We start from the raw sequence: 10,637 nt of genomic DNA, 5'->3' as shown, positions 1-10,637 counted from the left end.
TGGTGAATAATCCTTTTAATGTACTGTTGGATCCTATTGGCTAGTATTTTGGTGAGAATTTTTGCATCCATGTTCATCAAGGATATTGGTCTATAATTCTCCTTTTTGATGGGGTCTTGGTCTGGTTTTGGGATCAAGGTAATGGTGGCCTCATAAAATGAGTTTGGAAGTTTTCCTTCCATTTCTATTTTTTGGAACAGTTTCAGGAGAATAGGTATTAATTCTTCTTTAAATGTTTGATAGAATTTCCCTGGGAAGCCATCTGGCCCTGGGATTTTTTTTGTTGGGAGATTTTTGATGACTGCTTCTATTTCCTTAGTGGTTATAGGTCTGTTCAGGTTTTCTATTTCTTCCTGGTTCAATTTTGGTAGTTGATACATCTCTAGGAATGCACCTATTTCTTCCAGGTTCTCTAATTTGCTGGCATAGAGTTGCTCATAATATGTTCTTATAATTGTTTGTATTTCTTTGGTGTTGATTGTGATCTCTCCTCTTTCATTCATGATTTTGTTGATTTGGGTCATTTCTCTCTTCTTTTTGATAAGTCTGGCCAGCGGTTTATCAATGTTGTTAATTCTTTCAAAGAACCAGCTCCTAGTTTCGTTGATCTGTTCTACTGTTCTTTTGGTTTCTAGTTCATTGATTTCTGCTCTGATCTTTATTATTTCTCTTCTCCTACTGGGTTTAGGCTTGATTTGCTGTTCTTTCTCTAGCTCCTTTAGGTGTAGGGTTAGGTTGTGTATTTGAGACCTTTCTTGTTTCTTGAGAAAGGCTTGTATTGCTATATACTTTCCTCTCAGGACTGCCTTTGCTGTATCCCAAAGAGTTTGAACAGTTGTATTTTCATTTTCATTGGTTTCCATGAACTTTTTTAATTCCTCTTTAATTTCCTGGTTGACCCATTCATTCTTTAGTAGGATGCTGTTTAGCCTCCATCTATTTGAGTTCTTTCCGACTTTCCTCTTGTGATTGAGTTCTAGGTTCAAAGCACTGTGGTCTGAAAATATGCAGGGAATGATCCCAATCTTTTGGTACTGGTTGAGACCTGATTTGTGACCTAGGATGTGATCAATTCTGGAGAATGTTCCATGGGCACTAGAGAAGAATATGTATTCCGTTGCTTTAGGATGGAATGTTCTGAATATGTCTGTGAAGTCCATTTGGTCCAGTGTGTCATTGAAAGTCTTTATTTCCTTGTTGATCTTTTGCTTAGATGATCTGTCCGTTTCAGTCAGGGGGGTGTTAAAGTCCCCCACTATTACTGTATTGTTGTCAATGTGTTTCTTTGCTTTTGTTATTAATTACCTTATAAAAGGGGCTGCTCCCATGTTAGGGGCATAGATATTTATAATTGTTAGATCTTCATGTTGGATAGACCCTTTAAGTAAGATATAGTGTCCTTCTTCATCTCTTATTACAGTCTTTGTTTTAAAATCTAATTTGTCTGATATAAGAATTGCCACCCCAGCTTTCTTTTGGTGTCCATTAGCATGGTAAATGGTTTTCTACCCCCTCACTTTCAATCTGGGGGTGTCTTTGGGTCTAAAATGAGTCTCTTGCAGACAGCATATCGATGGGTCTTGTTTTTTAATCCAATCTGATAGCCTGTGTCTTTTGATTGGGGCATTGAGCCCATTTACATTCAGGGTAACTATTGAAAGATAGGAATTTAGTGCCATTGTATTGCCTGTAAGGTGACTGTGACTGTATATTGTCTGTGTTCCTTTCTGATCTATGCTGCTTTTAGGCTCTCTCTTTGCTTAGAGGACCCCTTTCAATATTTCTTGTAGGGCTGGTTTTGTGTTTGCAAATTCCTTTAGTTTTTGTTTGTCCTGGAAGCTTTTTACCTCTCCTTCTATTTTGAATGACAGCCTTGGTGGATATAGTATTCTTGGCTGCATATTTTTCTCGTTTAGTGCTCTAAAGATATCATGCCAGTCCCTTCTGGCCTGCCAGGTCTCTGTGGATAGGTCTGTTGCCAGTCCAATGTTTCTACCATTGTAGGTTACATATCTCTTCTCCCGAGCTGCTTTCAGGATTTTCTCTTTGTCTCTGAGACTCGTAAGTTTTACTATTTTTATTGATTTTGAGAGGGGTTCTCTGTGCCTGCTGGATTTTGATGCCTGTTTCCTTCCCCACATTAGGGAAGTTCTCTGCTATAATTTGCTCCAATATACCTTGTGCCCCTCTCTCTCTTTCTTCTTCTTCTGGGATCCCAATTATTCTAATGTTGTTTCATCTTATCATATCACTTATCTCTCGAATTCTGCCCTCGTGATCCTGTAGTTGTTTATCTCTCTTTTCTCAGCCTCTTTATTTTCCATCATTTGGTCTTCTATATCGCTCATTCTCTCTTCTGCCTCATTTACTCTAGCAGTTAGTGCCCCCATTTTTGATTGCACCTCATTAATAGCCTTTTTGATTTCGACTTGGTTAGATTTTAGTTCTTTTATTTCTCCAGAAAGGGTTTCTCTAATAACTTCCATGCTTTTTTCAAGCCCAGCTAGTATCTTTAAAGTCATGATTCTGAATTCTAGGTCCGACATCGTACTAATGTCAGTATTGAGTAGGTCCCTGGCAGACGGTACTACCTCTTGTTCTTTTTGCTGGGGTGATTTTTTTCGTCTTGTCATTTTGTCCAGAGGAGAATAGATGAATGAGAGAACAAAATGCTAACAGCTTAACAACATCCCCAGCAAATATACTCTATACAAATCAGAAAAGACCTGAACCCAGGGGAAAAGAAAGGGAAAGAAAGAAAGAGAAAGAGAAAAAAAAGAAAAAGAAAAAGATAAAAACAAACAAAAACAGAACAAAACAAAACAAAAAAAACAGAAAATGATCAAATATGATCAGGCTGGTGCATAGATCAGTGCCACACACTAGATTTTGGGTGTATTTTGGTCTGTTAGAAGAAAGTGCTTCCTAAAATTTTAAAGGAAGAAAGACTTATATATGTACAAAATAAGGGTTGATACAATGAAGGGATGGAAGATGACTGTAAAGATGAAACTTATAAAAGGTTTTATAAACGGAATTGATAAGAAGTTGTTTGAAAGAAGAAAGAAGAAGATTTTTAAAAAAAAGAAAAAAGAAAAGAAAAAAAATGGGAGAGACTGTGATCATCAGGAGACTAGAACAAAGCCATACACTAGTGATTTATGGTATATTTTGATCTGTTAGAAGAAACTGTATATCAAAATTTTAAAGAGAGAAAAACTTACATATATATGCCAAAAATAAGGGTTACTACTATGAAGGGATAAAATAGGACTCTAAAAATGAAAAATAAAAAAATTTTTTTAAAAAAGGGATTGATAAGATGTTGGTTGAAAAAGGGAAAAAGAAAAATTCAAAATAAAAAAAACAAAAAAGTTTAAAAAATTGACTTTGAAAAACTAATGAATCATGGTAAAAAAGCCATGAATTCTATGTGCAGTATTCCCCTAGCGCTGGAGTTCTCCCGTTCTCCTTGATTGGTAAACTTGGTCTTGGCTTGCTGGCTGTTCGTGCTGATCTTCTGGGGGAGGAGCCTGTTGCCGTGGTTCCCAAATGTCTTTGCCTGAGGCAGAATTGCCCCACCCTTGTCAGTCCGGGCTAAGCAGGCTGCTTGGGTTTGCTCTCAGGAGCTTTTGTTTCCTTCAAGCTCTCGGTATAGCTTTGGAGGACCAGGGTGAAAATGGTGGCCTCCCACTCTCTGCCCAGAGGAGCTGAGAACTCGGGGCCCTGCTCCTCAGTGCGCCCCCAGAGAAAAGCAATCACTCCTGTGTCCCCGGTCTCCGGCCACACTCCGTGCTCACCCGGCCTGTGACCGAGTGTTTCTATCTCTGGCACCCGACCCCGTGTGGAGTCTCCAAACCCAGCAGATCCCTGCGGTGCACTCCCGCGCCACTCCTCCTGGGGGAGGGAGGTGAGTCTCCCTGGCTCTGCCGCTTGTTGGGTCCCTGCTAGAGGCACAGTGGCCCGACTGGGCCGCGGATCACAGTTTATGGCCACCCCGAGCTGCAAGCCCGCGCCTCGGCTCCGTCTCTGCAGCCGGCTTCCCCGCTCCGATACCTGGGAGCTCTGCTGCTCTCAGGCACCCCCGGTCTTTCTGTGACCCCAAGGGTCCTGAGTCCACACTGTCCCGCGAGGGTTCCACCTCCCGCTTAGCCACTGGAGTGACGTCCCTCAGCGGAACCGACTTCTAAAAGTTCCAATTTTGTGCTCCGTGGCTCTATCATTTGCCAGAAGCAGCCGATGGAGGCCCCCTCCCCCGCCGTCTATCCTCCCGAATATCACCTCGGATTCACTTCTCCGCACGTCCTACCTTCTAGTAAGTGGTCGCTTCTCTGTTCAGAGAGTTGTTGCTACTCTCTTCTTTGGTCTCCTGTTGAGTTCGTAGGTGTTCAGAATGGTTTGATCCCTATTCAGCTGAATTCCTGAGACCAGACGAAATCCAGGTCTCCTACTCCTCCGCCATCTTGCTCTGCCCCCCTGTTAACTAGGTTTCGACAAGGAAAAAGAAGGAAGGATTCAAGTTACTGAAATCAGGAATGAAAGAGGGGACTATCAACCTGACAGGGGAAAAATGATTACAAGGGAATATTCTGAACAATTTTATGCGAATAAATGAAAATATCTGAGATGAAATGGACAATGTCCTAGAAAGACACAAATCACCAAAACTGACTCGAGAGGAAATAGAACATGTGGCTAGACCTATAGCAAGTAAAGAGATTGGATTAATTAAAAAAAAAAACAACAACAACAACTTCCCACAAAGAAAAGCCGAAGACCAGATGGCTTCACTGGTGAATCATACCAAATATTTAAAGAATTAACACCAATCCTTCACAAACTCTTCAAAAATATAGAAGGGGAGGGAATACTTCCAAATTCATTCTGTGAGGCCAGTATTACCCTGACAACAAAAACCAGACAAAGATATCACAAGAAAAGGAAACTATAGACCAACATCATCCCTTATGAATTAGATATAAAAATCCTTGACAAAACATTAGCAAACAAAACCTACCAGTTCATAGAAAGATTTATACATTGAAACCTAGTGGAGTTGATCCCAGGAATGTGTGGTTTGTTGTTCAATATACAAGAATCCATCAATATAACACACCATGTTAATAAGATAGAGGGAAAAATAACCATGTGACTCTTGATACAGAAAAAGCATTTGATAGAATTCAACACCATTTTGTGATGGAAAACCATAAACAAACCAAGAATAGAAGGATACATTCTCAACCTGATAAAGGGTATCCATGAAAACCCAGAGCTAGCATCATGCTGGTAAAAGACTGAAAGCTTTCACCCTAAGATCAGGATCAAGACAAGGATGACTGCTTTCACCACTTCTGTCCAACCTTGTACTGGAGATTCTTCCCAGGATAGTTAGGCAAGAAAGTGAAATAAGAGGTTGGAAAGAAGTAAAACTGTATTTGTGGGTGATATGATCTTATATATAGAAAACTCTAAAGAATCCACAAAAATTACTGATAAAGCTAAAATCAAGTTCAGCAAGTTTACAGGATAAAAGACCAATATGCAAAAAAAATCAGTTGTATTTCTATACCCTAGCAATGAACAATCTGAAAAGAAAATTAAGGGAAAAAATCTGTTTAAAATAGCATCAAAAAGAATAAGATACTTAAGGTAGCTCTATTTTTAACTTCTTGAGAAACCTCCATACTATTTTCCAGAGTAGCTGTACCAATTTAAATTAAAAAAAAAAGAGTAAGATACTTAAGAATAAATTTCACCAAATAAGTGAAAGACTTATACATTGAAAAGTACAAAATATTGTTGGTGGGAATTGAAGAAGACCCAAATGAATGAAAAGACATTCCATGTTCATGGATCGAAAGACTTAATACTGTTGATGTGGTGTTGCTCCCCAAATTATCTACAGATTCAATGCAATCCTATCAAGATTCCAGCTGCCTATTTTGTGGAAATTGAAAAGTTGATCTTAAAATATATATGGAAGTTTAAGCGACCCAGAATAGCTAAAACAATGTTGGAAAAGAACAAATTTGAAGACTCACACTTCGATTTCAAAACTTAACTACCAAGCTTCAGTAATCAAGACTGTGGTACTGGCATAGGGATAGACAGAGAGATCAATGGAATAGAATTGATAGAGAACTAGACCCTTATATCTACAGTCATTTGATTTTCAACAAGGATGCCAATACTACTGGATGGAGAAAAATGTCATTTTTTTAGCAAATGGTATTGGGACAACTGGATTTCTGCATGTAAAAGAATGAAGTTGGATTTGTACCCTAACATCGTCTACAAAAACTAGCTCAATGGATCAAAGATCTTAAAACTTTTAAAGTTTTAAGGCTGTAAAACTCTTAAAAGAAACATAGATATAAATCTTTGTAGCCTTGAGCTTTTCAGTGAGGTCTTAGATATGACATCCAAAGCACAGGCAACATAAGAAAAAATAGATAAATCAGACTTCATCAAAATTTAAAACACTTTTGCATCAAAGGACATTCATCAAGATAGTGAAAAGACAGCTTACAAAATGGGAGAAAATATTTGCAAATCATATATCTGATAAGGGTCTATCATCCAGAATACATAAAGAAAAGAACTCTTAAACTCAACAACAAAATGACCAACAACCTAATGAGAATATGGCCAAGGTATTCTGCATAGGCTTTCCTCCAAAGAAACACATACATGACCAAGAAGCACATGGAAAGATGCTTAACATCATTAGTCATCAGGGAAATGCAAATCAAAACCACAATGAGATATGATTTCACACCCACTAAGATGTTATCATTTGTGAAAAGAAAAGAGAAAATAACAATATTGGCAATTGTGGAAAAAGCATACCTTCCTGATGGGAACAGAAAAGTAAAATGGTACGGCCATTGTGGAACATAGTTTGGCTGTTTCTCCAAAAGTTAAATGTGGAGTTACCGCATGACCCAGCAATTCCATTCCTGGGTACAGACCCAAGGGAATTGAAAACATGTTCCCACAAAAACTTATGCACAGATGTTCATTGCAGTATCATTCATAATAGCCGCTGGGTGGCAACAACCCAAATGTCTACAGACTGATGGGAAGATAAAGAAAATGTGGTATAGCCACACAGTGGAATATTACTCAGCTCTGAAGAGGAACGAAGCACTGACACCTGCTACATCATTGATGAACCCTGAAAACAGGATGCTACGTGAAAGAAGCCAGACACAGAAGGCCACATATTGTATGATTCCATTCATATGCAGTGTCCAGAACAGTCCATTCATAGAGCCGGACGTAGATCAGTGGTTGCCAGAGGCTGGGGTAGGCAGGAATGGGGAATAATTGCTAAAAGATATGGGGTTCCTTTTTAGGGTGGTAAAAAAAAAAATACGCCGGAAAAAGATAGTGGTGATGATTGCACAGCCTTGGAATACACAAAAACACTGAATTGCACACTTTAAATGATGATTAAATTAAATGATGTGGTGATTTGATATATGTGAATTATATCTCAATTTTTTTAAAAAAAATATAGAGAGGTCCCATGTGTCCTTACCGGCTTCCCCCATCGCTGACATCCTATGTAACTGTAGTACATTATCAAAACCAGGATATTGACGTTAGTATAAGGTGCAGACCTTTGTACATGCATTTGGGTGCATGTGTGAGTTCTATGCAATATTATCACATGTAGATTCATGTAACTATGACCACATCAAGATACACAGCAATGGTTCCATCACCACAAAGGGATTCCCTCATGCAGCCCTTTATAGCCACACCTCCCTACACCCGTCCCTAACATTGGCAACCACTGATCTGTTCTATGTATTTTTTGTCACTTCAGGAGTGCTATATAAATGGAATCATACCACATGTAACCTTTTTGAGACTGGCTTTTTTCCACTCGGTATAATGCCCTTGACATCCATCCAAATTGTTGCGTGTATCAGTAGCTTGTTACTTTTGATTATGGTAATTTATTAAATTGGGGCTACTTCTGAGGGCAATCCAGCATCTGCCCGAGGGAGTGGATCAGTGTCAGGCTAATTCTGGAAGAGGAAAGCACCTTTGTTAGGAGTTAGAGACCTCCTACAAGAGGCCTCCTCTGACCATCGTTCGAAAATGCCCTTCCATTGGCCATTAATAATTTCTCTCTTATTTTCTTTGTCCAATTTATCCCTGCCTGATGGGGTTTTTCCTTGGTAATTTTACTTGTTTGCTTCCCCAGCTCGTGTAGAGCTGGGACCTGGTGGGCCAGGCTCCACCGCCCAGCCCTGTGTGTGGCTCAGCGCCTGCCTCACAGGAGGGTATTTATTTTGGGCAAGTGGGTAACAGCTGCTGTTCATGCCTCCCCAGCCCCTGGTCCTTCCCGCGTCTGTGTGTGCTGGCACCGATATTTCTCTGATTTCGGATTGTCTTTCTGGCCTCCGGGGCCCACTTGGCCTCCCCTGAAGCAGGCCCAAACTGGTGGGGAATTGAGCCCCTAGGAGCCACCCTCAACCTACGCTGGTGGGAATTGGGGTGTGAATACCCCAGCTCCCTCATCCCAAGGGTGGCATTGCACTGAGGCATGTTCTGCTCTGGCCCCCACATTCTCTGGTGGCACCGAGCTCCAGATGCCACAGGAGGGGCTAGCTTGGTAACACACTGTCTATGGAATGCCTTTCCTCCCCTGGCCTTCCCACGCTCCAACTGGTGTTTCCTTTGATGTCTAAATAATCTCCTGACGCTCACATCCTTGCCTCGGGGTCTGCTTCCGGGGGGAATCCACACTAAGACAGAATGAATTAATGAATTCAAACAGGTGTGAATCCTGACTCCACCGCCTAGGCAAGCCGCACCACTTTCCCCCTTGCTGAGCTGCAGTCTTCCTTCCGGGACATGGGTTACACGGTGCTAGTCCCCACCAGGGCTTTGAGAGGAGGTGCCCTGCTTCTCGTTCTGCCTTCTCTGCAATCGCAGAGATGGGCAGGCTCAGCGGACGCTCGGCCTGCTGGCCTGGTACCTGCGGCTTGCCCAGCGCGCCTTGGTCAGCCCTCAGCGGCTTCCCGTCAGCCTTTTTCTTAGAGACTCCGTCTGCTAATGAGGCCCTGAGTTACCCGCGGGTTAATGTTCTTTGACTTTGAACACCATGATTCCCACTTAGTCCTCCTGTTATCCCTCCTGCTGACAGAAATGTGATGGGAAATCAAGTACGGTCCCCTCGCCCGTGTCTAAGGGTCAGCCTTCAGACTCTTACTTTGTCAAGCAGCCACACTGACCCAATTTAGGCCCCGATTTGGGGAAGGAATGAGGGGCACCCGGTGGATTTTGAGCTGTGGTATCTTGACCCCTTGCAGCTGCCCGGAGCACTGAAAGTTCTTGCAGAGCTCGAGAAACTCGGCCAGAATAAGTCAGAACCCCTTGAACTCCTCTCTCTCCCTTAACAAAAGCTACCGCCTCCCTCCTGAAAGGCACCATTGTCATTGGGACAAGCCCCCCTTTGTTCTCTTCCGCAGCTGGAGCCTGGGCCTTGCATCTCCAAGGGGCCGGCAAAACTCCCGAGCCAGCCAATCTCCTCCTTCCCTGGCTCTATCAAGTGGCCGGCGTGGTCCTGGTGACAGGAGTCTGTTGAGACCTTCTCAAATACACAGTGATGCTCCCTTTAGGTAAAAGGGACAACTCTAGCCAGCATCAGAGATGCAGTGGTTCCATCTCAGCCTCTAAGCAGGGACCCAAGAGTCAGACACCTGCAGGGGCCAGCCAGAGAGTCATATCCTGGGAAGAGAAAGGGGTGTAAAACATCAGGAAGCAGTGGGGACTGGGGCGCCAGAGAGCTCCCAACGCTGGCCATGGAGGGCCAGAACTCTAGCTCTGGAAGGGGAGGGGAAATCTCCCCATAATTAAATGTGGCCAGTGATGTGTTTTTAATACTTCATGAGCCAAACAAAATCGCCCTGCAGGCCAGATCAGTTTGCAGCCTCTTCTCTAAAATTTCTACGAAGGGACAGCCATTAGGAGGTAAATATCAATCATTCATTCATCCCGTCATTTATTCATTCAACAAAGATTCTGTGGCATCTACCATGTGCCAAGGAACTGTGCTGAACGCTCAGCGTTCTGGAATGAGTTAGACACAGCCACTTCCCTTCAGGAGCGCACAGCCAAGCATGTGGAGGGGTGACCTGGACTGGAAAACAGGTAGTTGTGGGACACTGAGTAAATGCTAGCCTCGGGCCCTGCAAGGACCCGTGGGCACCTGGAGGACAGAGAGATGGTATCAGGGAAGGGGTGACGGTGGGAGTGACAGCACATTTGCGCTTAACCCCCCCGGGTGGGAGAGGCTGGAAGCAGATTGCAAGGAGAGGCCCAGCCTGTGCAAAGGCCCTGAGGCCGAGCGTGGGGGGAGATGTTCAGCAGCAGCTGTGAGTTTCATCAGGACAGGAGGCAGCTGGCGCTGAGAAAAGTTCCTGGATTTGGCATTTTCCACCTGCATCTAAAGTACCCATGACGTGGAATTTTATCGGTGCGAGTGGACGCGACAGGGGTGCTTCCCTGCTCCTCTGGCCCTCTGGCCTTGGGAGTGGCCTGGCCGGTGCGCGGGATCCACACTCAGAGGTCCTGAGGCTTGGAAACCCTGCCAGGGAGCAGAGCAATTCCTGGGG

The 10,637-nt window shown here is 42.9% G+C and overlaps 1 protein-coding gene across 5 annotated transcripts in view; it reads left to right on the top strand.

The window, feature by feature from the left end:
• The window catches only part of KATNIP (katanin interacting protein), a 191,256-nt gene that overhangs the window by 130,130 nt on the left and 50,489 nt on the right, over positions 1-10,637 (top strand). The window lies entirely within an intron of this gene.

The sequence above is a fragment of the Callorhinus ursinus genome, unplaced genomic scaffold (assembly GCF_003265705.2).
Source record: "Callorhinus ursinus isolate GAN/ISIS: 27379988/994484 unplaced genomic scaffold, GSC_fseal_2.0 scaffold87, whole genome shotgun sequence".
Classification (NCBI taxonomy): domain Eukaryota; kingdom Metazoa; phylum Chordata; class Mammalia; order Carnivora; family Otariidae; genus Callorhinus; species Callorhinus ursinus.
The sequence above is the reverse complement of the archived record's forward strand: the minus strand, read 5'-3'. Positions and strand labels throughout refer to the sequence as shown.